A 24,556-nucleotide genomic window follows, 5' to 3' on the forward strand; every position below is an offset into this window, starting at 1 on the left:
TTCTGCCGGAAAACAGAACCCAACAACCCGCAAGCGAGTGCACAGATGAGACTATTAGAGGCACCCGAACAGTAGGCCAGGCCCGGGAAGGCCATCAATGATGCAGCAGATGGCGAGGGCGTTTTTCTCACTAAAGAGAGTATCATAGCTGCCTTTACTCTGAGCGGGGAGCAACCTGCCCAGCAGAGGGGCCCCCCTGGGTCGCTCAGCCGGGCTGCTTTGAGGCCCTGCTGCGTAAAACATGGGTTTTTATCGCAGGGCAAAGCTGTCTGCTCTCCCAGCTCTCATCTCCAGGAGGCAGAGCAGTGCCGGGAGAAGCCTGCCCACGGAGGGCCTCTCCGCTTCCCTCAGCCCCACTGCTGGGCCATGCCCCCGCCCGCGCCCTCCACCCTCAGCCTGGTAGAGTCTGTGGAATTAACCGCGACGGCAGCCGCGTCCGGTTTCCTGGGCAGATGAGCTCAGCCTCGACTTGATCTCATGGAGGCCGCCTGACACCCAGGCTGGCCTCAGTTTTCTTACTTCCCTACTCAGCTCTGTCCACACCCCTGTTCTGTGCTTAGAGGCCCCCAGTCACCCCTCTCTCCCTGCTACTTTCTAAATTTCAGATTTCCCTTAAATAAATTTGATGTAGGCTTCTGTCTTCAAAACAGATGGCAACCTGCTCCAGTATTCTTGCCTGGAAAATCCCATGGACAGAGGAGCCTTGCAGGCTACAGTCCATGGGGTTGCAAAGAGTCAGACACGACTGAATGACTTCACTTTCACTTCACTTTTCTGTCTTCAAGGGCTTCCCTGGTGGCTCAGATAGTAAAGAATCTGCCTGCAAATCCAGGAGACCTGGGTTCAATCCCTGGGTCAGGAAGATCCCCTGGAGGAGGAAATGGCAACCCAATCCAGTATTCTTGCCTGGAGAATCCCATGGACAGAGGAGCCTGGTGGGCTACAGTCCTTGGGGTCACAAAGAGTTGAACAGAGTGAGCGACTCTGTCTGTCTTCAAGAGACTTTTCAAATTCTCCTTGTCATGGTGTAAAAAAGTGGCCAGTTGCTATTTAATTTAAATCAGTCTATTTAGAAAGGGTAAGTCAAGTTCCTCTTTTGTTTTTAAATGCCCACTCACGAAGATCATGGCATCTGGTCCCATCACTTCATGGGGAATAGATGGGGAAACAGTGTCAGATTATTTTTTTGGGCTCCAAAATCACTGCAGATGGTGACTGCAGCCATGAAATTAAAAGATGCTTATTCCTTGGAAGGAAAGTTATGACCAACCTAGACAGCATGTTCAAAAGCCGAGATATTAGTTTGCCAACAAAGGTCCGTCTAGTCCAGGCTATGGTTTTTCCTGTGGTCATGTATGGATGTGAGAGTTGGACTGTGAAGAAGGCTGAGCGCCAAAGAATTGATGCTTTTGAACTGTGGTGTTGGAGAAGACTCTTGAGAGTCCCTTGGACTGCAAGGAGATCCAAGCAGTCCATTCTGAAGGAGATCAGCCCTGGGATTTCTTTGGAAGGAATGATGCTGAAGCTGAAACTCCAGTACTTTGGCCACCTCATGCAGAGTTGACCAATTGGAAAAGACCCTGATGCTGGGAGGGATTGGGGGCAGGAGGAGAAGGGGACGACAGAGGATGAGATGGCTGGATGGCATCACCGACTCGATGGACGTGAGTCTGAGTGAACTCCGGGAGTTGGTGATGGACAGGGAGGCCTGGCGTGCTGCAATTCATGGGGTCGCAAAGAGTCGGACACGACTGAGCGACTGAACTGAACTGAACAATGCCGTACTTACAGAAGGCATTTAAGAACTGCGCAACGTTGCTGCTGTGGATAATAGCGTGCCTCTTTTGACACAGTTGGTCTTTCATTGCACAAGAAGGTGAAGGCCTAGGAAATCCAGCATGCCTCCAAATACTTAACCACGTCTCATCGAATACATTGCTCTCGAGGTCTAATGTGAATGCAGATTCCTTGGGGATCCTGTTAAAATGCAGATTCTGGTGCCGGGGTGGTGGAGGGGCCTGAGACTCTGCATTCCTTGTAGCCTCCAGGACATGTGGACCCAGGAGTACCTTGCTGCAACCTGGGGCCAGGCACCCAGTCACTGGAGCATTGAACCACTCCCTGTCTACTTGGGAACACAGAATTCTTCCAGTGTGTTTTGCTTGTTTGTTTCGTTTAGGGTTTGTTTGTTTATTTTTGGCTGTGCTGGGTCTTCACTGCGTTGTGCGGGCTTCCTCTGGTTGTGGTGAGCAGGGCTTCTCTTCACTGCCGTGTGCGGGTTCCTCCTGGTGGTGAGTTCTCTGGTTGTGGAGCGCGGGCTCTAGGTGTTCGGGCTTCGGTAGTTGTGGCTCGCTGGCTTAGCGACTCCGAGGCGTGTGGGATCTTCCCAGACCAGGGATCAAACCCGTGTCCCCTGCACTGGCAGGCAGATTCCTAACCACTGGGCCTCCAGGGAAGGCCCAGCGGTTTTTGTTGTTGTTGTGTTTATCCGAGTCTTCATTTTCAGCTCTTGATAAGGAGTGAGGCAACACTTCATGACTGTTTTTGTTGTTTATTTCGTTTTCAATACATAATACCGATGCTAGCAGAGCATGTTAGCAGAGAATTATTTCCGGTTGATGTTGTTACTAACAATTCAACCACTGACCTGGGTAACAACGATCTTACCCAGAGAGAAGCCTGTAAAAACAGTTGATTAAAAACGCCAGTGAAACGACACCATCAGACCGCAGGGAACATGAATCGGTGTCTGGCGGAGCTATGCCTGTCTCAGACCCACCTTACATAGAAACCTCATCTGTATCGGGCCAGACGTTCTCAAAGCCTGGATCGGAACACTGACGGAGAAAGTGGGGGACTTGTGAAAATGCAGGTCTCTGGGTCCCTCTCACCCTCAACTAGTCCCATGGTAGGGTGGGGCCCTGGCACTTGCATTTCTGAAAATCCCCGGAAGAAGCTGACATGCTCGCCTGGGACCTGGGACCTCACTTGAGAACCAATCGTTCAGGATGTTACTGTGCGTGGCACTTGGCAGGCGTCCTCTGTAGTCTCCTGCCCTCGGCTGTATTTTCAACAGTAAGCATTGTTTTCTGGTTTTTATTGCTAGTTTATTTAAAATATTCCTATTTCCAAAGCATTTCTTGGAAAACTCTAAATAGTTTTGTTAATGGGCTTCAGACATCAGATTCTTGCCGAGGAAATAGAGTAATGTTTAATTCAGACTACCTCTCCTTTGCCCCTTTACCAGAGAAGAACATAAGAAGGGCAACACCTCTCTCTGCTCAGTTCTTCCTGTGACTCTGTCCAAGAGTCATCTCTAGTGTGTGGTTTTTATTACTAGAACTTTCTGTAGGTCCATAACTATGGATGTGTCTGTGTGGTGTGATGTGTGTAGTGTGTGTGTGTGTGTGTGTGTGGTGTGTGTGTGGTGTGTGTGTGTGGTGTGTGTGTGTGCTGTGTGTGTGTGCTGTGTATGTGTGGTGTGTGTGTGTGGTGTGTGTGGGGTGTGTGTGTAGTGTGTGTGTGTGGGGTGTGTGTGGGGTGTGTGTGTGTGGTGTGTGTGTGGTGTGTGTGTGGGGTGTGTGTGGGGTGTGTGTGTAGTGTGTGTGTGTGGGGTGTGTGTGGGGTGTGTGTGGGGTGTGTGTGTGTGGTGTGTGTGTGTATGGTGTGTGGGGTGCGTGTGTGTTTGGTATATATGTGTGTGGGGTATATGTGTGTGGTGTGTGTGTGGTGTGTGTGTGGTGTGTGTGTCTTTGTGTATGTGTGGTGTGTGTGTGGGGTGTGTGTGTGGTGTGTGGGGTGTGTGTGTGTTTGGTATATATGTGTGTGGTGTGTGTGTGTGGTGTGTGTGTGTGGTGTGTGTGTGTGGTGTGTGTGTGTGGTGTGTGTGTATGTGGTGTGTGTGTCTTTGTGTATGTGTGGTGTGTGTGTGGTGTGTGTGTGTAGTGTGTGTGTGTGTGGTGTGTGTTTGGTATATATGTGTGTGGGGTATATGTGTGTGGTGTGTGTGTGTGGTGTGTGTGTGGTGTGTGTGTGTGTGTGGTGTGTGTGTCTTTGTGTATGTGTGGTGTGTGTGTCTATGTGTGTGTGTGGTGTGTGGGGTGTGTGTGTGTTTGGTATATATGTGTGTGGGGTATATGTGTGTGGTGTGTGTGGTGTGTGTATGATATGTGTGTCTATGTGTGTGTGTGGTGTGTGTGTGTGGTGTGTGGGGTGTGTGTATGTTTGGTATATGTGTGTGTGGGGTATATGTGTGTGGTGTGTGTGTGGTGTGTGTGGTGTGTGTGGTGTGTGTGTGTGTGGTGTGTGTGGTGTGTGTGTGTGGTGTGTGTGGTGTGTGTGTGGTGTGTGGGGTGTGTGTATGTTTGGTATATGTGTGTGTGGGGTATATGTGTGTGGTGTGTGTGTGTGTGGTGTGTGTAGTGTGTGTGTGTGGTGTGTGTAGTGTGTGTGTGTGGTGTGTGTGTGGTGTGTGTGGTGTGTGTGGTGTGTGTGTGTGTGGTGTGTGTGGTGTGTGTGTGTGTTTGGTATATATGTGTGTGGGGTATATGTGTGTGGTGTGTGTGTGGTGTGTGTGGTGTGTGTATGATATGTGTGTGTGTGTGGTGTGTGTGGTGTGTGTGGTGTGTGTGTGTGTGGTGTGTGTGGTGTGTGTGTGTGTTTGGTATATATATGTGTGTGGGGTATATGTGTGTGGTGTGTGTGCAGTGTGCGCGGTGTGTGTGTGTGTGTGCCGTGGGTGTGGGGGAAGTCCAGCCTGTGAATCAGAGACTCTGAGTTCTGACTGACTCAGCCACACACCATGTGATGCCCTGGAATGAGTTACAGACTTCTTTGAACTTCAGTTTCCTCAAACATCAGGAGACGACCCAGAAATCACCAGATGAGACTGGAGCCATTTCCAGCTCTAAGAGTCTGTCCTTTAGGCTTTTTTTTTTTTTAATAAACTCCCAGAAAGAAGAGAAGAATAAGTGTGTGTGCGTTTATAATTAAAATACTGAAAGTTCTGAGCAGGGTTAGAAGCGCCCTTCTGCTGTGCTGAGCGGCCAGCACCCGGCAGCGCCGAGCTGGGCCTGGCCCCGTGCCCCTCAGCCCCTCGCCGCCGGTGCCCTGGACGAATTCCTTTCACCCCCATACACAGACGTGCCTGCACCGCCTGGCTCCCACGCTGTCCGGCGTGCACCGTCTGGCGGCCTCAACCTTCTCCTGAGAATCCATCCCTAAGCGGTCCTGTGCCCACGGAGGGTGTTCAGAACGTGCAGACGCCTGGGGGGTGCCGGTAACAGCTCAGGACACCCCGCAAACCCCCTGCCAGCCTGCTGCAGGCCCCACCCCGACTCTAGGGTCCCTCAGAGTGAAAACATGGCTGCAAAAACGAAAGCTCCTCTAATGCAACGATGCAGTTTTACTATACGAAACGAGACTGGCTCTGGGGCGCTCGACGGTTTGAGTGAGACGGGAGGATGGGTGTCCCCTGGAGCGTGTCTGGCAGGCGGTTCGCTTCCTGGCCTCCCCAGTGATGACCTCTGGGGATTATGTCAGAGCGTTTGTTTGGCTCAGCGTTATTGATTGAACCTGTGGTGGCCCTTTCCCAAGCCGAGAGGTGTCGACACAGCACATTCAAGGGAGGGTGCTTTCCAGGAAGTTGTCAGGAGGTCCCCTTCCTGGTGAGTCCAGTGTGGTGCTGGGGGATGAATGAAGAGAGGCCACGCGGGTGTCTGCACTTGTCACAGCGGCTGCTTTTCTAAAACAGTGCTGTTCTGACTTCAGGGTTCTTCCACATCACCCGGGCACCTTGTCAGCCTGCAGTGCTCCCTGGGCAGGGCTGGGTGGGCTCAGATCCTCCATCCTCAGTGAGTCCCAGTCAGCACTGCGGCTGGTGGTCCATGGACCGCACTTTGAGGAGCAAGGCTTCGGGAGAAACCTGATGATAATTCCTTGTGATTTCTTTTGCACTGTCTTCTGGTGTGTGAACTTGAGCGCTCTTTTGGCAAGCATAAACTCCTGAATAAAAATATTCATCCAAAAATACACATTACGCTGTTTTCCCTCAGCCTTATCTTTTCCTGCGTTTTTCCCCCTTCAGATCCTAGCAAACCAAGTTGGGAGAGAATTAAAAAAAAAAAAAAAATCCTTCTCTCTCACGTATTTCCTTGTGAATTAGGAAGTCAAGATTGCCCATGAGTTTCTATATTGCATGTAGCGCTTACATAATGAATGTCATCAGATAATTAATCAACAGTCTGTGGGGACCCCTTCCGGCTACATTCTGTGCTGGGTGTTCAGGCCCCACCCTTGGTGGGCTGCCTTGGTGGGATCACAGTAGGAAGCGGATAGGTCTCACTCAGTGTTAAATACTAGGACAGACATATACGCCCAGTTTGTTCCATGCTATAACATCTTACAAGGCAAAAATGAAGATTAATTTGTAATTATTGACGTTGTGTCCCAGAACTGGGAGAATGCTTCAAGGCTCCATTCAGCTTCCCACCGGGACCCCCTTGGGAGGAGAGGATGCCCCTCCTCTCTGTCTGACCACACTACTGACTCTTAGCCACTTACTAATCAGTGCTGGTGGTATGTGGGTGCTTCCTATTAAAACATAAACCCTGTGAACCTGAGGTTTGTGTCTGAGCCTCTGTGGTTCCCCACAGTACTTGTCACAAAGAGATGTTCAGAAAGCCCCGTTGGATGGTGCCCATGCGCCCTGGAGCTTGGCGTTGCTCTGCTCTGGACCAGCGTTAGAGGGGACCGGCTGGACCACAGGAAGGGGGAGAAGGCTTCCCTCCTCCCCTTTCCCTGTGTTCTCAGACCCAGGGCTGTGGTACTAGAAAGATGCCTCCAAACGAAACGCCTCCTGGTGCAGAGGTCTGTGGCTTAGGGGGTGTGGCAGACGGGGGACCTGCTGGTTGATTCTCAGGGTGGAAACGTGTGGGGGCCGCTAGGTGACGTTTGATGTCAGTGACTGAGTTGCAACATGGATGTTATTGACATCTGAAAGACGTGCACTGTGTTCCTAACCTTAATTGAGAAAAACAAAATATCGATTGCTTTCCGGAAGCTTTTGGCTGTTTCACCACACATTTGTTGGCATGGGGTCAGCTTCTGCAGTCCCGATTCAGCATGAACATCCACACACTTTAAAGCCTGTTTTCTCTTAGAAGAGAGGAGAGGAAACCAGAGGGAAAACACCCACTGTTAAACTTGAATGAAGCCCAATCGGGAGGGAAATTTTTAAAAGTTTTCTCAAACTTCACAGTGCTTTTCTCTCTTCTCCTTCTTCCAGTCGACTTGAGGCTTTTCCCAGGACCGAATCCATTCATTCTCCTGGAGAAATATCTTAACCAAGGGTTTTGACTTTTGTAAAAGTACATTTTGCAAACCTTCTTTTCAGTGAACTACTACACCATGCCTATGATCCCAGGAACCTGAATATCCACAGCTTCTCCAGCCTGTGTCATCAATTTCCTTACTTGGTGAAATAACATAATAAATGCAGGGCCTTTGCGACAGCAGCATTAAAGCATCCGCCTGCCAACGCAGGAGACGCAGGAGACGCAGGAGACGTGGGTTCCATCCCTGGGTTGGGAAGATCCTTTGGAAAAGAAAATGGCAGCCCACTCCAGTATTCTTTTTTTAAAAATAATTTTACTGACTTGTTTCCGAGCGTGCTGGGTCTTTGTTGCTGCGTGGGCTCTTCTCCCAGGTATGGTGAGTGGGGGCGACTCTCTAGCCGTGGCGCGTGTCGGCGTCTCACTGCCGTGGTGTCTCTTGTTGCGGACCGAGGTGCACGGGCTTCCGTAGTCGTGGCACGTGGACTCAGTAGCTGTGGCTCCCCGGCTCCAGAGCACATGTTCAATAGTTGGCGCACGGGCTTTGTCCCTCCAGGGCAGGTGGGATCCTCCTGGACCAGGGATCGAACCAATGTCCCCTGCATTGGCAGGCAGACTCTTTACCACTGAGCCACCAGGGAAGCCCCCAACTCCAGCATTCTTGCCTGAAGAATCCCATGGACAGAGGAGCCTGGTTGGCCACAGTCCACAGGGTCGCAAAGAGTCAGACACGACTGAGCAGCCAAGTATCCTATGACGGCAGGAGGGGCGGCCTTTTACCAGGGTCCCTGCCCTGCATAATTCTGTCCGTTCCCCAGGAAGCCACCCCTCTTCTAGGACCTCCCTGGCTGGGGCCTGTCACCTTAGCAGCGCCTGTCGCTGCGGCCCAAGCCAGCTGGCTGTGGTCCCAGCACACGCCCACCCTCCGCTAGTTGCCCCAGACGCCGCCAACTGGGGCTGAGAGGGACCCGGCATCTTTCTGGAGGCTGACGGGGAAGCCGCCCGCCTGCCAGCTTCACCTCCACGTGCGCTCACGCATGCAGGGCCGGCCCGCGGGGTCCTCTGTTGAGACCCTCACATCTGGCCTCTCATCTCTGACAGTCCCCTCACCAGCATCCTCCATGCCCCCTGTTATCCTCCTCTTTAGTAGACCTCCTATAAAAAGAGCTGTACTTGCGTTTTCTCGTTGTTTTAAAATTAGTTACCTTGACCCGCCAGGTCCGAGTCGTGGAACGTGCGTCTTCAGTTGTGGCCCATGGGGCCTAGTCCCCAACCAGGGACTGAACCCAGGCCCCCTGTGTTGCGACCACGGAGTCTTAGCCACTGGACTGCCCGGAAAGTCCCCCAAATAGCCTTATTTCTTTTTTGCTCTTTTTAAGTAATTAAACCGACAGTGCTGGGTCTGAGCTGCGGCATGTGGGATCTTCAGATGCGGCCTGCAGGACTGACTTCCCTGACCCAGGGACCAACCCCGTGCTCCCCGCCTGGGGAGTGCAGTCTCAGCCACGCACCTCCAGGGAAGTTCCCAAAATAGCTTTACGGCTTGCAAATGTATCTCCACACCCTGATAGGCTGTCCCCTTGGGAAGCCCATCTTATTATCCTGTTGGTGGATTAGCTCACAGTGGCAGGTGTGAGCAAACCACACTCAAGTGATGGAGATCACGACAGTTTACTTGTTCATCCCGTGGCGTAAGGTCTGCGGGCAGACAGTGCGGGATCGGCCCAGGGCTCAGCAACACTGTGGGGGCCCAGCTCTATTCTTTCTGAGCTGCCCCCAGGGTCTCCACAAAAAAAAAAAAAAATAGAAAAGAAAGCTAAAGAAGATGGCACTCTCAGTGGGCGAGGAGACTGAAACAAGGCCTGATCTCCTGCACAAAGGGTGGGAAGGGCTTGGGGAACCCATCACAGGTGCAGAAGCAGGTGTTCCTACCTCCAGCCTGGTGGGGAGAGGCAGGGGCTCTAAGCCGAACGTGGAGAGGTTTGCAGCTGTGGCAGCAATGACTGGAGGGCCGTTGGAAAGGAGCTGCAGCTTCCAGAAGAGGAACACAGCCAAGGGGCAGCAAGAAATTAACCTGGCTTTCCTGCCCCCCTCCACTCTCCCAGGGGTGCCTCTCAACTTCCTCTTTGAATAACCCAACTGAAAGCCAGAGGGTAAGGAAGCCCTGAGCCGTCCAATACAAGCCAGCATCTTAGGGCGCTGTGCTGAGTGGACAGTGAGTCTGGAGGAGCAGTGGAGTACAGCCAGCCCTCTGCCATCTGTACAGTGTGAGCTTTCTGTCTGACACTTGTCTGTCACCTCATGGTTTCAAGAGGGCTGCAGAACTCCAGGCATCGTGCACATGTTCCAGCTGTGATAATTGGGGAAAGGCAGGAGACGGTGGCTTACATGAACTGTGTTTGTCCCTTTGTGAAGATTTCCTGGAAGCCCCACCAGCAGACTTTCATTTGTATCTCAGGGGCCAGAGATGCATCCACAGTTTTCCACATAAAGCTATAAATGAGAGGCCATCAATTCCCAGAGAAGTTCCCTCCCCGGTGTCAGGCCATCCATCAAGGGCCTAAGAACTGGAAGATCCATCAAGCCTGCTTGGAGGAATAATTTATATTTAATAATTTATAAATAAATTATAAATCAATGAATATACACAAGAAACAGTGCTTGTGGTTACTGTATTAGACTCTGCAAAGATCTGCAAAGTGAAAGCAGAAGCAATTCATGATCTTTAACAATGGAGGCTGGATGATATTAAGAGGATATTGTAATACATCATCCTTATTATTCCATATAATCTGGAGGAAAGACCATTTGCATTCAGAATCTACCGAAAGGGCTATTTTAAAACGTGTATTTATTTGACTGCACTGGCTCTTAGGTGCTGCACTCGGAATGTTGCTTGTGCTCTGAGATATCTTTAGTTGCAGCTTCTGGGATTTAGCTCCCTGTCCAGGGACAGGACCCAGGCCCCGTCCATTGGGAGCTCAGAGTCTTAGCCATCCGACCACCAGGGAAATCACAAGGACCATTTTTAATGCCATATATTTTCCCAAAAGTACCATTTTTATTAAAGCAGGACTTCAGATGGCCCCACACAAAGGTTTCACTGTAGAGCAGGACTCGGAGCAGACACCCATGCACAGCCTCTAGCTCTCCTTGGTGGCTGAGCCAGCGTGGTTTGTGCTGAGCGGGTGCCTCGTGGGAGGGCGGGAGCTCCCCCCTTGTGGGTCTGCAGCAGCCGGAGTCTATGCCTGAGTGTGCAGAGCCGGGGAGGGGCGGCGAGCTGTGCCCGGGGGTCCCTGAGCAGGAGTTGGGCAAACAGAGCAGAGAGGGTGCGGGCATTGAGGAGGACTCGGGGGCGATGGGACCGCAGCAGGGTGAATCGGTGGTGAGGGGACACCTGCTGATCACTGCGGTTCCTCAGTAGGATCTTCAACCACCTCTTCCTGGGTGACCAGAGCCCTCCGGTCACGTGGCGGGTGGGGCGGTGGGGGTCTGATGTTTTGATTCCCCTCTCTGCCTCGTTTACACGCATCGTCTTTCCCCCAGATGAGCTACTTCTCTGATGAAACGACCACCTCGTGCATCTGCAGTGTGTCCTCAGGGCTGGGTGTGTGCATGTGTAAGCGTGTTTATGTGTGTCCACATAGGGTGTGAGTGTGTTTGCGTGTGTGTGCGTGTGCAGTGTACACGTGTGTTGGGTGTCTGCATGTAAGTCACTGTGTTTGTGTAGGTGCCCACATCTGTGCATATATGGGTATGGGTGCCCACACGTATGTTGCACAAGTATACACAGCGTGTGTTTGCGAGTTTACACATGTTCACATATGTGTGCATGTGTGATATGTATACATGCTCACAGATGCATAAGTCCACGCATATGTGTATAGTACGTCCACACGTAGATAAATGTATACACGCATCTGTGCATTGCACATGCATGCATATATGTGAGGGCATGAGTGTACATGTGAAAACACACGTATGGGACACATGTATATGTATGTGTATGTGGGCGCAACATGCGTGTGAGTGTACATGTCCCTGGACCAAGGCTCTGGGTCAGGAATTGCACCTGAGCACTAGTGACTAGAAATGGTGATTTCTAGGATTTCCACACTCCCCTGACCAGAACTGGCTCCATCCAGGGCAGCAGGCGGCCTCCCCTCGCTCCCCTGTAACCGGCACCACCGCTGTGTTGGAGGCGGCTTCTCTGTCTTCCCATCCTCATCGAGACCCGCCTCTTCCCCTGCTGGACAGTCCTCAGCCCTGGTGGCCAGGTCTCTCGAGGAAGATCAGGCAGTGCCTTTCTTGAGTCACTCAAGTGCACCAAGCACAGGGCTCAGCCCTTTGAGCCAGCTCTCCCAAACTCACACCGACCCTCGGAAAGACGCAGATCTAGCTGAAAAGGCGGGTACAGAAAGGTTGAACGTCTTGCCCAGGGTCACACAGAGGGGCTTGCGTGGAGATACTCTGGCTCCAGGTTCCAAGCTCCCTCCCTTCCAAGCTGTGAGTTCTGCTGACCGCGGTCCGGAGCGCGACGTTGGGAGAGCTTGGCTGCCTCCACGTGTGGTGAGGCAGGCCTGGCTCCTTCTGGAGCACAGCAAACGGAGGCCCACGGAGGCCAGCTTCTGGCCCGCGGACCCCTCGTGCTCTGCGGTGGAACACTGAGCGCAGGCTGATGGTCATCCTTGGATAAAAGATGGTGATTTTGATTTGGGTTCTGGTCGAGAGGCCACATCCTTGGGATTTATCTTCTGCAGACACGGGCCTTTGAGATGCAGGATGGAAGGAGAATGGGGGGATGGACAGATGGCTGACATCTGGCCTCGGTGTGTGTATGTTGGTTGGGAGAAGCGACCTTGTTGATGAGGAAGGGGCGGGGTGCTTCCGTTTCACACGACAACTCCTGGGGCTGTGGTCCAGGCTGCGGGCTGGGGCGTGGCCTGCCCAGTTTCCTCCCAGCCACCCATCCGCCAGCTGAAATGCCAGGGTGCTCCACAGGGGCCTTGCTGGGCCTCGGCTGCACCGCAGTCCCTGATGGGCAGGTCTGAGGTCCTAGGAGTTTGGGGGGGACAACTCTTGGCCCCACTGGCCATGCCCTGAATCAGAGGGGAGCAGCTGCCAGCCCACAGCATCACACGGAGGGCCACTGCCTCCCCGACCCCCACCCCTATGGCAGGAGCCACGGTCCATGATGACGCCTGGGTTGGTGAGGGCCTTGCTCTGAGAAGCAGGGACAAGTCCTTACTTCTGCCGCACAAGCATGGTCCTGATGCATACGCGAATGGCAGGGGTTTGGGCCGGGAAGGATGAGGGGGAGAGTTCGGGGGCCCAGAGTGGGCTGGGCCTTTGGACTGCTGGGTGGCTCCATTCAGCCTAAACATATTCAGTGCTGCTTTCTTTATGTGTTCCCCCAGAGCCAGGGAAAGCTCGCGTGGGTGAGTCTCCAGTAGAACTGGGGGAGTTGGTTTTGACACAAGGAACCCAAACAAAGAGACGAAGGACAGAGGAGCCACAGGCCTCACTGCCCATCCCGGCAGTTCCAAAGGGCTCCAGGGGGCAGAACTCTTGGTTTCACGCTCCAAGACTAGTGGCGTGGGAACAGATGCCACGTACCCCTGAGAAAAGATCGCCATCGCACTCCTGAGGCCTGGGTGCACATGCATCACCATGTGAGAGGGCTCTCTGTTCTGTGTGTGCGTGCGCACGCGTGTGTGCACGTGTGTGTGCATGCATGCGTGTGCATGTGCGTGTGTGCACGTGTGTGTGTGTGGAGCGCTGCATACCTGCTGTCACCATGTGACCCCTTGGGCAACAGCAGGACATGTGTCCCCAACTGTCCCCGCCCGTCCCTCTGTCTCCAGCACAGGTATGAAGCTGCTCTGCATTGACGTGGGAAAGGAAAATCGAACGATGACCTGGAAAATTGGAGCCTGGAATAGTTTCCTGATTGCAATTTGCATGCTTGTGTGCTAAGTTGCTTCAGTCCTGTCTGACTCTTTGCAATGCCAGGGACTGTAGCCCGCCAGGCTCCTCTGTCCGTGGGATTCTCCAGGCAAGAATCCTGGAGTGGGTTGCCATGCCCTTCTCCAGGGGATCTTCCCAACCCAGGGATTGAACCCAGATCTCCTGCACTGCAAGCGGATTCTTTCCTGCTGAACCCCGGGGAAGCTCTATTGCAACTATACATTACATAGCTGTATATACCTCTGTCTCTATCTACGTGTGATCTGTAAATGTGTGTGTGCATACACAGAGCTAGAAGAATGCTGATGTAAACTTAGGCTGTATTTCCTGAAGGTGATTTTTTTTCTTGGCTGTGCCCCTCAGGATGTGGGATCTTAGAACGCTTGCCCCCTGCATTGGAAGCTCAGAGTCTTAACCACTGGACCACCAAGGAAGTCCCTTTTAGAGGTGAATTTAGACAACACTTCCACAAACAAGGTTTTGAACAATGCCACTGCATTACTTTTGTAACCAGTAAAAAGTAATTATGGTACAAACAGAAGTTTATGGTAAAACAGTCCATGAAATTGACATGAATATTTCTCAACACGAATTATCCAAAGTCTTTACTCAACTGTACTCTAGGCAGGGCCAGTGTTAAACTGTGGCTTACGAGAACCCAAGGAGCCTCCTCATTCTAAGAGAGACCCTTCCGCTGGGCCTGTTGCATGTGTGAAACACACAGCATTAGGGGCCACCCTCTGCATCAAAGAGTAGTGTCTCTGAAAGATCCCCATGAGAAAGCGTGACTCCTGCCTCCTGGGAAGGACGGCTCCTGAGGGGCTCTTTAGGGACACGCAGAGTGACAAGGTTGGACCCGGGGGGCGGGTGGAGCAGGAGAGAAGGCCTGGAGACAGCCCCGGAAGCCTCCAAAGGCCGTGCATCCTCAGACAGAGAGAGGATGCCTCCGAAGGAGACTTAGGAAGGAGGGGAGGAGGGGTAGCCGGACACGCTCCCTGTGCTACAGGGGCCGGCGGGTCCCAGGGCGGTGAGCACGTGTTGGGTCATGGAGCTGGACCTCCGGGCCGAGTCTGTGCAGTCGCTGGACCGCTGCTGGATGGACCTCTGGGGGCAGGCGGTCCGTCCTGACCTGCTTTTCTTGAACAGCGCTGTTCTGTGACTGTGCGGCCTCCCGAGACCTGGACTTTCTCCTCTAGCCTCACCCTGATCCTGTGGCCAGATTATTTTTCTGTGGTTTAGCCTCTTGGCAGCGGTTCCTGGCTGGCTCTCAGATCAGAGAGGCTGTCCCTTGCTTCGCAGTTGGTTGTTTCTCCAGGAGACCTTTCCCACAGTTCACAATGTTTTTTTTCTCTTCTAAACTTGCCCTTGTCTACTCTGTTCAGAGAGGCTTATGCACGCTTCCCGCAAAGACTCAGAGTTGGTTTAAGTCTTATCAGGGTGTTAGGGGTGAGCGCGGTTGCACGCTTCACTCCAATGCCATTCACCATCTCCCGTGCCAGCTGCGAGTGTCAGACATTTCAGATTGTGCTCAGACTAATCCCAGCGTCCTATCCTTTTACCTAAGGACTTTTCCTGGTACCTTGACCTTGCCAGGCATCTCTAATCCTTTTGGCTAATCATTTTCTAACGTTTTTATGGCTCTGAAGCATGGGAGTCCCTTGATGTGCCTTAACTTGACCCATAGGAGCCACGAGTATGATGGCTGATAACTTGAGGCAATTTTTTTCTTTTCTTTCTTTAATTCTATAGATTTCCCTTTGTACTCTCAAAATCCTGACCCTGAGGAAGTTTGGGACTTTTCTGTCACTTCAGTTCAGTTCAGTTCAGTCACTCAGTCGTGTCCAACTCTTTGCGACCCCATGAATCGCAGTACGCCAGGCCTCGCTGTCCATCACCAACTCCAGGAGTTCACCCAAATCCATGTCCATTGAGTCGGTGATGCCATTCAGCCATCTCATCCTCTGTCATCCCCTTCTCCTCCTGCCCCCAATAGGTTTGCTAAATTGTTGTTTTTCAGTTGCTCAGTCGTGTCCGACTCTTTGTGACCCCATGAACCACAGCATGCCAGGCCTCCCTGTCCATCACCAACTCCCAGAGTTCACTCAAACTCATGTCCATTGCGTCAGTGATGCCATCCAACCATCTTGCTCTCTGTTGTCCCCTTCTCCTCCTGCCTTCAATCTTTCCCAGCATCAGGGTCTTTTCCAGAGTTGGCTCTTCACATCACTGTATTGGAGTTTCAGGTTCAGCATGAGTCCTTCCAACAAATATTCAGGGTTGATTTCCTTTAGGATGGACTGGTTGCATCTCTTAGGTCTCTTTGGTCACTGTGGTTAGAACCGAGCAATTTAAGCATGCTTCCAAGACCTTGCACCTTTATTTGTTTTCTTTATTCTTTTATGTTTTATCAGTAGGAAAAGGTAGCATATGAAAACACATGGAACAAACCAGTATGTGGACCCAGGCACAACTTGGAACAACCGGTAGAGAGAAGTCCCCCCAGTGCAGCCTCAGACACCAGGACGATCTTTGCCTTGGGTGTGATTCTTGTTCGTGTCGGTAGCTGATCTTTCAACAGCAAACCCATCTGCCCTTCTAGGCTGTCAGCAGTGAGTAGTAGCAGAAGCAGCGGGCTCCTGCTGCCTGACCCAGACATGGTCGCGTTCCTGCCTGGATTCCTCAGTTCCCGTTTCCATCTCTTAGTTACTCGTTTGTGGTCCTCTTGTTGCTTTCTCCCCAAACATGCAGTGGCTTAGACCGTAAAACAAGTCATCGTAGTAAAACGGGGCAATTATCCTCCTGTCTGCTCCCTGAACAGCGAGCCTCACGAACTGAGAAGCTGGGACCAGCTCTCTGAGCAGCGGCTTCCGGCCCAGTCTGTGTGTGGGGTGGGGGGTGCCGAGGCTCCAGGAGCCTCAGCCCAGCTCCCCATCACTCCTGCTGCTTTCTGTGCCATCCCTCCAGAGAGAGACCTGTTTGACGAGCCGGTTGTGGGAGGTTTCGTCCCGTAGCCGCAGCACCTCAGTCTGCTCTGGCTGCCCTAGGAGAACAGCACAGGCTGGCTGGTTTAGGAAACACACGTCTGTTTCTCAAGGTTCTGGAGACTGGGAGCCCTAGATCAGGGTACCAGCCTGGTTGGTAGAACTAGGGAGAACTTTCTTCCTGGCCTGCACGCGGCCACCTTCTCACTGGGTCCCTCCATGCAGGAGAGGGAGAGGCAGGGAGAGGACTCACGAGTGTCTCTGGTGTCTTTTCTAGTGAGGGTGCTAACCTCATCATGGCCCTCCACCCTCAGGAATAAACATCAGTGTAGGTTATGTGAGTTCGAATGTGGGTTTGATCCCTGGAGAAAGGAAATGGCAACCCATTCCAGAATTCTTGCCTGGGAAATCCCAAGGACAGAGGAGCCTGGCAGGCGGTAGTCCATGGGGTCACAAACAGTCAGACAGGACTGAGCAACAAATTAACAATAACAGGGTTAGGGCTTCTACATGTGAATTTAGGGAGACACAAACATTCAATCCATAACATCCAATCCAATAAACTAGAGACACTTCTCTATTACGGCAGCCACGAGCCACAAGAGGCTCTGGGGCAATTGACATTTGCTAGTCCAAATTGTGACGGCTGGAGAGTGTAAAATACACCTTGGATGTCAAAAGCTTACATTAAGAAAAAAAAGCGCAAAAGATCCTGTTATTGTCGCTGTTCGGTAGCTAAGTTGGGTCTGACTCTTTGCAACCTCATGGACCGCAGCAGGCCAGGCTTCCCTGTCCTTCACCATCTCCCAGAGCTTTGCTCAAACTCATGTTTATTGAGTCAGTGGTGCCATTCAACCGTCTCATCCTCTGCTGTCCCCTTCTCCTCTTGCCCTCAGTCTTTCCCAGCATTAGGATCTTTTCTAAAGAGCTGACTCTTAGCATCAGGTGGCCAAAGTGTTGGAGCTTCAGAGTACCCTGTGCATAATCCGCACGTGTAATTTTTTATTACATGATGAGATAAAAATATTTTGGATGTATTGGGTTAAACAACACTTTATACTAAAATGGACTTCACATCTCTTGGAAACATTTTACAGATGTCTAAGAGAAAACTGAGCCTCACACATGTGGGCTGGTCTGGGAAGGTGGAGGAGGGAAATGGATGCAGAGGAAGGGACCAGGCTGGGAGGTGTGGGCTCGCCCTGTGACCAGCTCTGGGGGCAGCGGTGGGTGCGGCGGGACCGGGGAGGGCAGGTGGGGTGCTGTGGGCCTGCTGCTGCTGCTGCTCAGAAACACACACAGTCCTTTTAGGCACAGAATTCTGTCAATGAACAGAAGCTTCCTATATACACCGTACGGTGGAAACGCAGGAAAGGAGGTGGAAGTCAAAGTGACCAGTGTGACCAGCCCTGGGTCTGTGCTCATGCGGTGCACTGCTAGACCCTCGTCCGGTGGTCTCCGAGCCTTCGCTGTGGCCGCCTTGTACACACGGGCTGCAGAAAACTCCACCCGGGGCCGGAGCCTGGCCCAGGCGAGGATCTGGAACCTTGTCTGTCTGCCGAGCCAGTTTCGTCGCCTTCGTATCAGAGGGAACGCAGAGGGTTCCAGAGCTCCTTGCTCCGCCCTGCTCGGCCCTCTCCTCTTCCCCGCCTCCTCCGAGATGAAAGGTGAAGGTGACCTCGCTCTGTTGCGTCGGCGACCCCGTGGACTGCAGCCCACCAGGCTCGTCCGTCCATGGGATTTTCCAGGCAAGAGTATTTCCTTCTCCAGGGGATCTTCCTGAACCAGGGGTCAAACCCGGGTCTCCTGCGCTGCAGGCAGACGCTTTACCCTCTGAGCCACCAGGGAGAAGATCAGGAAGGTAAGAAAAGGAATAAAAAGTGGTTAGGCAGAGAGAAATGGCAACCCACTCCAGTGTGCTTGCCTGGAGAATCCCAGGGATGGGGGAGCCTGGTGGGCTGCCGTCTATGGGGTCACACAGAGTCGGACACGACTAAAGCGATTTAGCAGCAGCAGGCAGAGAGAATTCCAAATAGAAATGAGATGGTATGGAAAACATTCTTACAATCCTTATTTCACCGTAAGCTCAGATTCACTTTAATAAATGAGGCGGGGATAAAAACCATTTGAGGCATTATTTCTCATGGGTTGAACACAAGAACAAGACATGAAACAAAACACATCCTTGGCCAGAGTTCTTCATCACCTGCCTTTGGACTGGAAGGGGAAACCCCAGGGCTGAGGACCTGCTGGCTGCAGCCAGTGCGGGGAGCTCGGGGCCAGGGCTCGGGCCAGGGATGGTTGCTGTCCTTAGGTCAGAAGGAGGAACGCAGAGTGGGAGGACCCGCAGCCTGGAGGACCCGCAGCCTGGAGGACCCGCAGCCGCGTGAGGCCACACTGGTGCTGGGGGAGGGCAAGATTCCTCCCAACTCTGCCCCCTGTCCAGACCTCCACCTCCCCTGTCAGCTGCCTGGAAGCTGCTGCTTTGCTCTTGCGATGAGGTTGCAACATAATTGCAAGTAAAGAGAAACGGAGGGGTAAATAAGCCAAACCCAAGCTGCAGGCCGCCCCCCTCCCCCCAAGGCCGAGACAGACTCCCGTTCCAGGTAGGTCTGTAGCCAGGACTGGGTGCGCAGGTGAGGGGCCTCGGGATTGGAGCAGCAGACGAGGCGCGGGCGGAAGCAGGAGGTGTGACCGGAGTCACATGGAGGCTGCAGGGGCCGCTGCCGGGCAATCGGGGCGGTTGCAGGACCTGGAGGCAGTGCGTAGGAGGTGGCGGAGAGCCCCCGAGGGTCTGGGGGATGGTGGTAAATGCGAACAGAGCAGGCAGTTTGGCGATTAAGTCAGGATGCAGTGTGGCCCCCAAGGATCAGCTGACCGGACCCCCACAAGTCTCCAGCAGAGAAACCCAGAGGTGAAATGGTCGCTTGAGGTCACACGCCAGGAAGGGCCGAGGGTTCCAGGCTGCCCTGTTCCTAGAGCAGGAGTATCTTTTTTGGCCCGGCGGGTGCGGTGGCCACAGCCATACATTAACTACATGAATTGCAAAGGGCAATCTAGCTCCCAAATCAGCCTGGCCACACTTCAGCTGCTCGAGCCGCGTGTGGCCTGGGGCTGCCGTGCTGGGCCCCATGGATTTAGAACATTCCCCATCATTTCCAGAAGATCCACTGGATGGGCCCCCTCCCCCGTGGCTCCCCCACCGCCAGCGTGTGGCTCACTGTCTGCACGCAGCACCGGGCTCCTGGCCCCGTGTCCAGCTTGGGGACCATGTCCAGTGAACATTCTGGCCAGGCATCCTGGACAGAGGCCCTTCTAGGTCTGAGGCCGTTTCAGGTTCTCCTTGACTCCCTTCCCGTCTGCTCCCTGAGGTTTCCTGTGCCCTTAGCAACTGCCCCACCCCCAGTTCTGGCCAGAAATCACGGAGGCTGGCAGCTGGCGGAGGACTCAGATCTGAGCTGATGGTGGCACCACTTGGCCTGGAATGTTCCTCCCAGTGCGGGCAGGACAACATGCAGACGGAGCCCGGAGCAGGCAGGAGTGGCCTTGCCTGGAATGACTGGAGTTGTCTCGTGGTGACTTGCCGGAGGCTTGGACCTCCGCGGAAGCGTCTGGGACGCTTGTCTCCGGCTTCCTCCTCCATTGCCCCAATAAGGGTGATGTTGCGAGCGTTTCAGATGCTGCTGGGAGGAGAGGCCGCCCCTCCTGCTCACTTAGCTGTGTCCCGTTCCTTATTTGTCTGATTCTTTTTGCTCAGTGGCAGGCATTTTCGTTCAGCTGTTTTGTCGTCGCCTGCGTTTATTAACGGTGACACATTAATCATGCAAATTAGAATATTATTAATGAAGAGCAGTTCATGTCATTCCTGTGTCTGGGTCTACTGCAACAGCTTAGCTAGCTCCCCATAGCCTCTGCAGAGTGAAGGACTGCAATGGGGTGGAGGCTGGGGACATGGGAGGGGGCCCTTCCACTGCGGGGTTGGTGTGAAAAGAGTGCATTTATGTGGAAGTGCACGTTTTTAGGAGTTGCAAACCCCCGGCACCCCGCCGCCCTGTGTTAACATGTGTCATGGGTGGTGGGGGGATTGGCCGTATCTCACCGTCTCCCACGGAATTCGAGCAGCAAATTCCAGCCCATGGACCTTGCAGGGTCCCCGAGTCCCAGCATCTTGTTTTCTGAACACTGTTTGCAGAGCTGGTGTGGTGACCCCTTCACTCCCTGCAAGTACCCTTCAGCCTCAGGATGCTTGACCCCGCCCGGCAGGTCCAGGTTCCGGCCAAGGGCATTTGCCCTCGTGATGCTGGAGCCCCCAGAGAAGCCGAGGTGCCCGGTGCCCATTTCCCCTGGCCCCTGGTGTCCGCCCTGGTTTCCCACAGCGGCCTGGGTGCCAGGAGCCATCTGTGTGCCCCTCTCTCCTCCCAGTTGTGCAACCTTCCCTGGCCCGGCAGAGCCAAGTGTGGAAACTGTTCTCGGAAACTTGGCCGTCGTCCAGCGCGGCGGGGGTGGTGGTGCCAGTCCAGAGTACTTAGCGAGTCACGCCACCTTGGGTCAGGAGACGTGGCCGGCTGGGGGCTGGAGACGGTTGGCTCTGCCCTCTCCCCACCCTGCCCCGAGATCCTGATTCCACGGTGAGCCCAGGACCCAGACGCAGAGCGGGCGTGGCAGGGGAGGGGCCTTCTTGGAGCCCAGGTGTCCGCTGGCTGGGTCTGGCTGCCAGCTGTGGCACAGGATCACTGTGCCGGCTTCTCTGCGCCTCCCCCCCGGCACGCTCCCCGTGGCTCCGTCTGGAGGCCCGCCACTGCTCTGACTGCCCCTCTGCGGCTGGGAGGCGGCCCTGTCCCCTGCCTGCACGCCTCGTCGCCGCTGTTGCTGTCCTTCCCCCCAAGGTGTCCAGCCCCTGGTCTTCACCTGGTGACACCCCACCTGTGTAGATTCTGACGATCCTTTCTGCCCCAGCCGCCCAGCCTTCAAACCTGGACCCCAGTGGGGCGGGTTGTCGGGGGCGGGGGGAGGTTTCTCCAGCCCCTTTGATCTAATCACAGATGAGACCCCTGACCCCAGACCTGGGAAGCTTGACAAGGGAGCTGCGCGGGTCGCTAGGGCCACTGAGACAGGAAGTCCCGCAAAGGCGTGGCTTAAACCTGATGCACGCTTGTCTCCTGGCCTTGGGGCTGGGGCGTGGCAGGGGCTTCTTCTGAAACTGAGTGGGGGAACCTCTCCCGGGCCTCCCTCCGGGCTCCTGGCGGCCTCGGGACACCATGGGGGTGCATGGCTGGTAGGGGCCAGTTCCCTGCATCCCCCAGGCTGTCTTGCCTCTGTGCACACCTCCCTCTTCACAGGACAGTCTTTCTACAAGCGGCGATCACAGTGGGCCAGGAGCCACCCTCCAGTATAACCTTGTCTTGACTAATCACATCTTTAGTGACTCTATTTCTGAGGTTCTGGGAGTTTGGACTTAACCATATGAATGTTGCAGAGGGGGACAGAATTCAACCCATAACTGGAGCAAAAACCACACTTGAGTGAGAAAAGCCTGCTGCTGGGAGCTCAGAGTCTAACCATGACTGTCCACGACCTAGCCCATAGCAGACAGCCTGGAAGCTGTGTAACAGTTTAGCTCAAAAGGCCTGAAGACCCTTAGTCCACCTCTGGCCACAGCTGGTTGGCTAAGTTCCAGCTGGCCAGCTGGGAGAACCTCAAGTCAAGTCTAACCCCAACCCCTGGATATGGGTCGTGTGCCCAGATCCCACGCTTCTCAAGACAACCCCGTTCCTGCTGGAGAACCTCATGGTCATCAGGGTCCTGGGAGACCTTGTAGGTAGGTCTCTGCCCTTCTGCACCTTGGCTGACCTGGGCCAGGGGTGGCTTCGAGGAATGCCAGAGACCCCGAAGGACGTGGTGAGCTGTCACACCATGATGAAGAGTCGTGCCACAGTCATTTTACTTACGGCTGGACCTGGGAGCCCTCCTTTGGCGTGAATAAAAGAAAAGTCAATGCAAATAATGTTGATAGGAGGGCAGTTCCGTGGAACAGTCGTGTGATTCCAGGAGATGAGGGGGACGGCCACATTCCGGGGCCACGAGAGCTCCCCTCGCCTGCTTCTCTGCCCCGTCTACGTGCCGCCTTGTCTGGGCCGGGTCTCCCAGCTGCCTTCTCTACAGGGAGGAGACCCCTACAGGGAGGGCCGCTCCCCGTCCCTGAGTCGCCACGACGGAGGGGCCCGGACTGGCTCTCGGAGCTCTGAGACGTGGGGCGGGGGCTGTCTTTGGTCCAGCTGTGTCCCGCCAACCCTGGGCCAGTGACCTGTTCCCGGAGGTGAGGTTCTACAGCTGGCCAGCTGGGCCTGAGATGACGCTCAGCCTGGGCCACGCAGCTTGGCAGAGGTGGATTGGGGGTCCTCGAGGTCTTTTGAGCCAAAAGCAGAGGCTGTGCTTCGGGAGAGGGGCCGGCACCCGCCGCTCTGCGCCCCCAGAGGAACGGGATGCCCCCAGCTTCCCTTTCATTTCTCTTTAGCGCCTTTCCAGGCACTGAACCCGGGGAGCCAGGAGCACGTCACTGAGCAGGTTTGGGGCTTCTGCCAGGATGCGGTCTGTGGGTGCTGTGGTTCGGTGGGGAGACGTGTCTTTGGGACTCCTGGATCGGTTACTTGTGGCCATGGGAATCGGGGCATGGGAGAATTCGACGCCAGGGTTTCCGGGCAGGTTAAAATGATTTAACACCTGTTGTGGGCGGAGTTGTGTCCACCCCCCGACTCACAGGACTTCCTTTGTGGCTCAGCTGGTAAAGAATCCGCCTGCAATGCAGGAGACCTGGGTTCCATCCTTGGGTTGGGAAGATCCCTTGGAGAAGGGAAAGGCTAACCACTCCAGTATTCTGGCCTGGAGAATTCCATGGACTGTATAGTCCATGGGGTCATGAAGAGTCGGACACAACTGAGCAACTTGCACTTTTGCATCCCTGCCAGGAGCCGGTGAGGCATTTCGCTCGTGACAAAGGTCATGAGGAAGGAGGCTCAGCATACGCAAAGGCGGGATCGAGCCTCAGGAGTCCCCCCGGATATTCTCGAGCATTTTCCCCCCAAAAAACCAGAGTCTGCCTACTTTATTGCTTTGTGCTCTCACCTCTGACTTTACTGGGGGCTGTCCCCTACCACCATCTCGCTCTCTCTGTCAAAGAGTTAACTTACAGTTCCAATTAATAAAGTTCCTGGGCAATTAGGAGTGTTTAAATCCAAACCCCTCAGATGGCTCTCTAACTCGCCTGACAAGTTTACCCGGACTCCTGCAGCTATGCATACGATTGTTTACAGTCTCCCAGCCTCAAGAGGCACGGGAAGCTTAAGATATTCAAATAGCTTAGAGCCTCTCAGAGAGTTAGAAACTGTCAGAATAAGACTAGCAAAGGATTTCATTGATGAGTCAATGCTTGTTGCCAAGTTTTCACATCCCCTGAATTGTATCCTTGAATGTGTATTAATTAATACAGTTGGTATGTAGAAAAAATAAGTAGTGGCCTTGGTGTTAGTAACTTTAGACCCTTAAGGTAATAAATTCTTTCCTTTGTTGTATACCCATTACACATCCGCCCTATAGGAATGCAATTTTATCTTCGGAAGATGGCGCCAAACCTTAAAATAATTACTCTTAGGGAAAATAAGTCTTTGTTGATAAGTCCTTGTCAAGAGTCATAAAATGTTAGTAGGCCTTCTGGCCAGAAGATGATGTAAATCACCTAAACCATTTGTATACGATAAATTTGCAGGAAAGAAACCCTGGTTTTTGATAAGAATCAAAGACTGCTGACTTTGCATCCCCTATTATCCTCTATGTGTAACTTAGGGTATAAAAGCCCCTGTTAAAAATAAAGCTACGGGCCTTGCTCACCAACGCTTGGTCTCCCCATGTCATTCTTCCCTTTAACTTCCGGCTGAAGTCTCCATCTGGAGCGTGGATATCCTCTGCGACCACTTATTTGCCTGGGCTTCTAAGACCCACTCGAGAAGGTGTCTAAGGTGGGGCACCTTCCGCTATTCGAGAGGGCGCCTGCGGCCTCCGTGGTCAGAGCTAACCTGGTGTCACGGGTTATATTGATTTTCCGCGTAAACCAAGCTACTCAGCCTCTTTTCTCCACTGAATTTTCCTACTGAGCTATCCTCATTCTATTACTCTTTATATCTCTAATTACCATTTGAATAGGTCGCCGATGCCGTCTCCCCTTCGAATACCCTGGATCAGCCGGGGCTGGTCCTCGGCACATCCCTGCTCACAAATTCACAG

Source organism: Bos grunniens, chromosome 4, assembly GCF_055505025.1.
Source record: "Bos grunniens cultivar Pamir isolate PY7600 chromosome 4, Bosgru_T2T1.0, whole genome shotgun sequence".
NCBI lineage: Eukaryota > Metazoa > Chordata > Mammalia > Artiodactyla > Bovidae > Bos > Bos grunniens.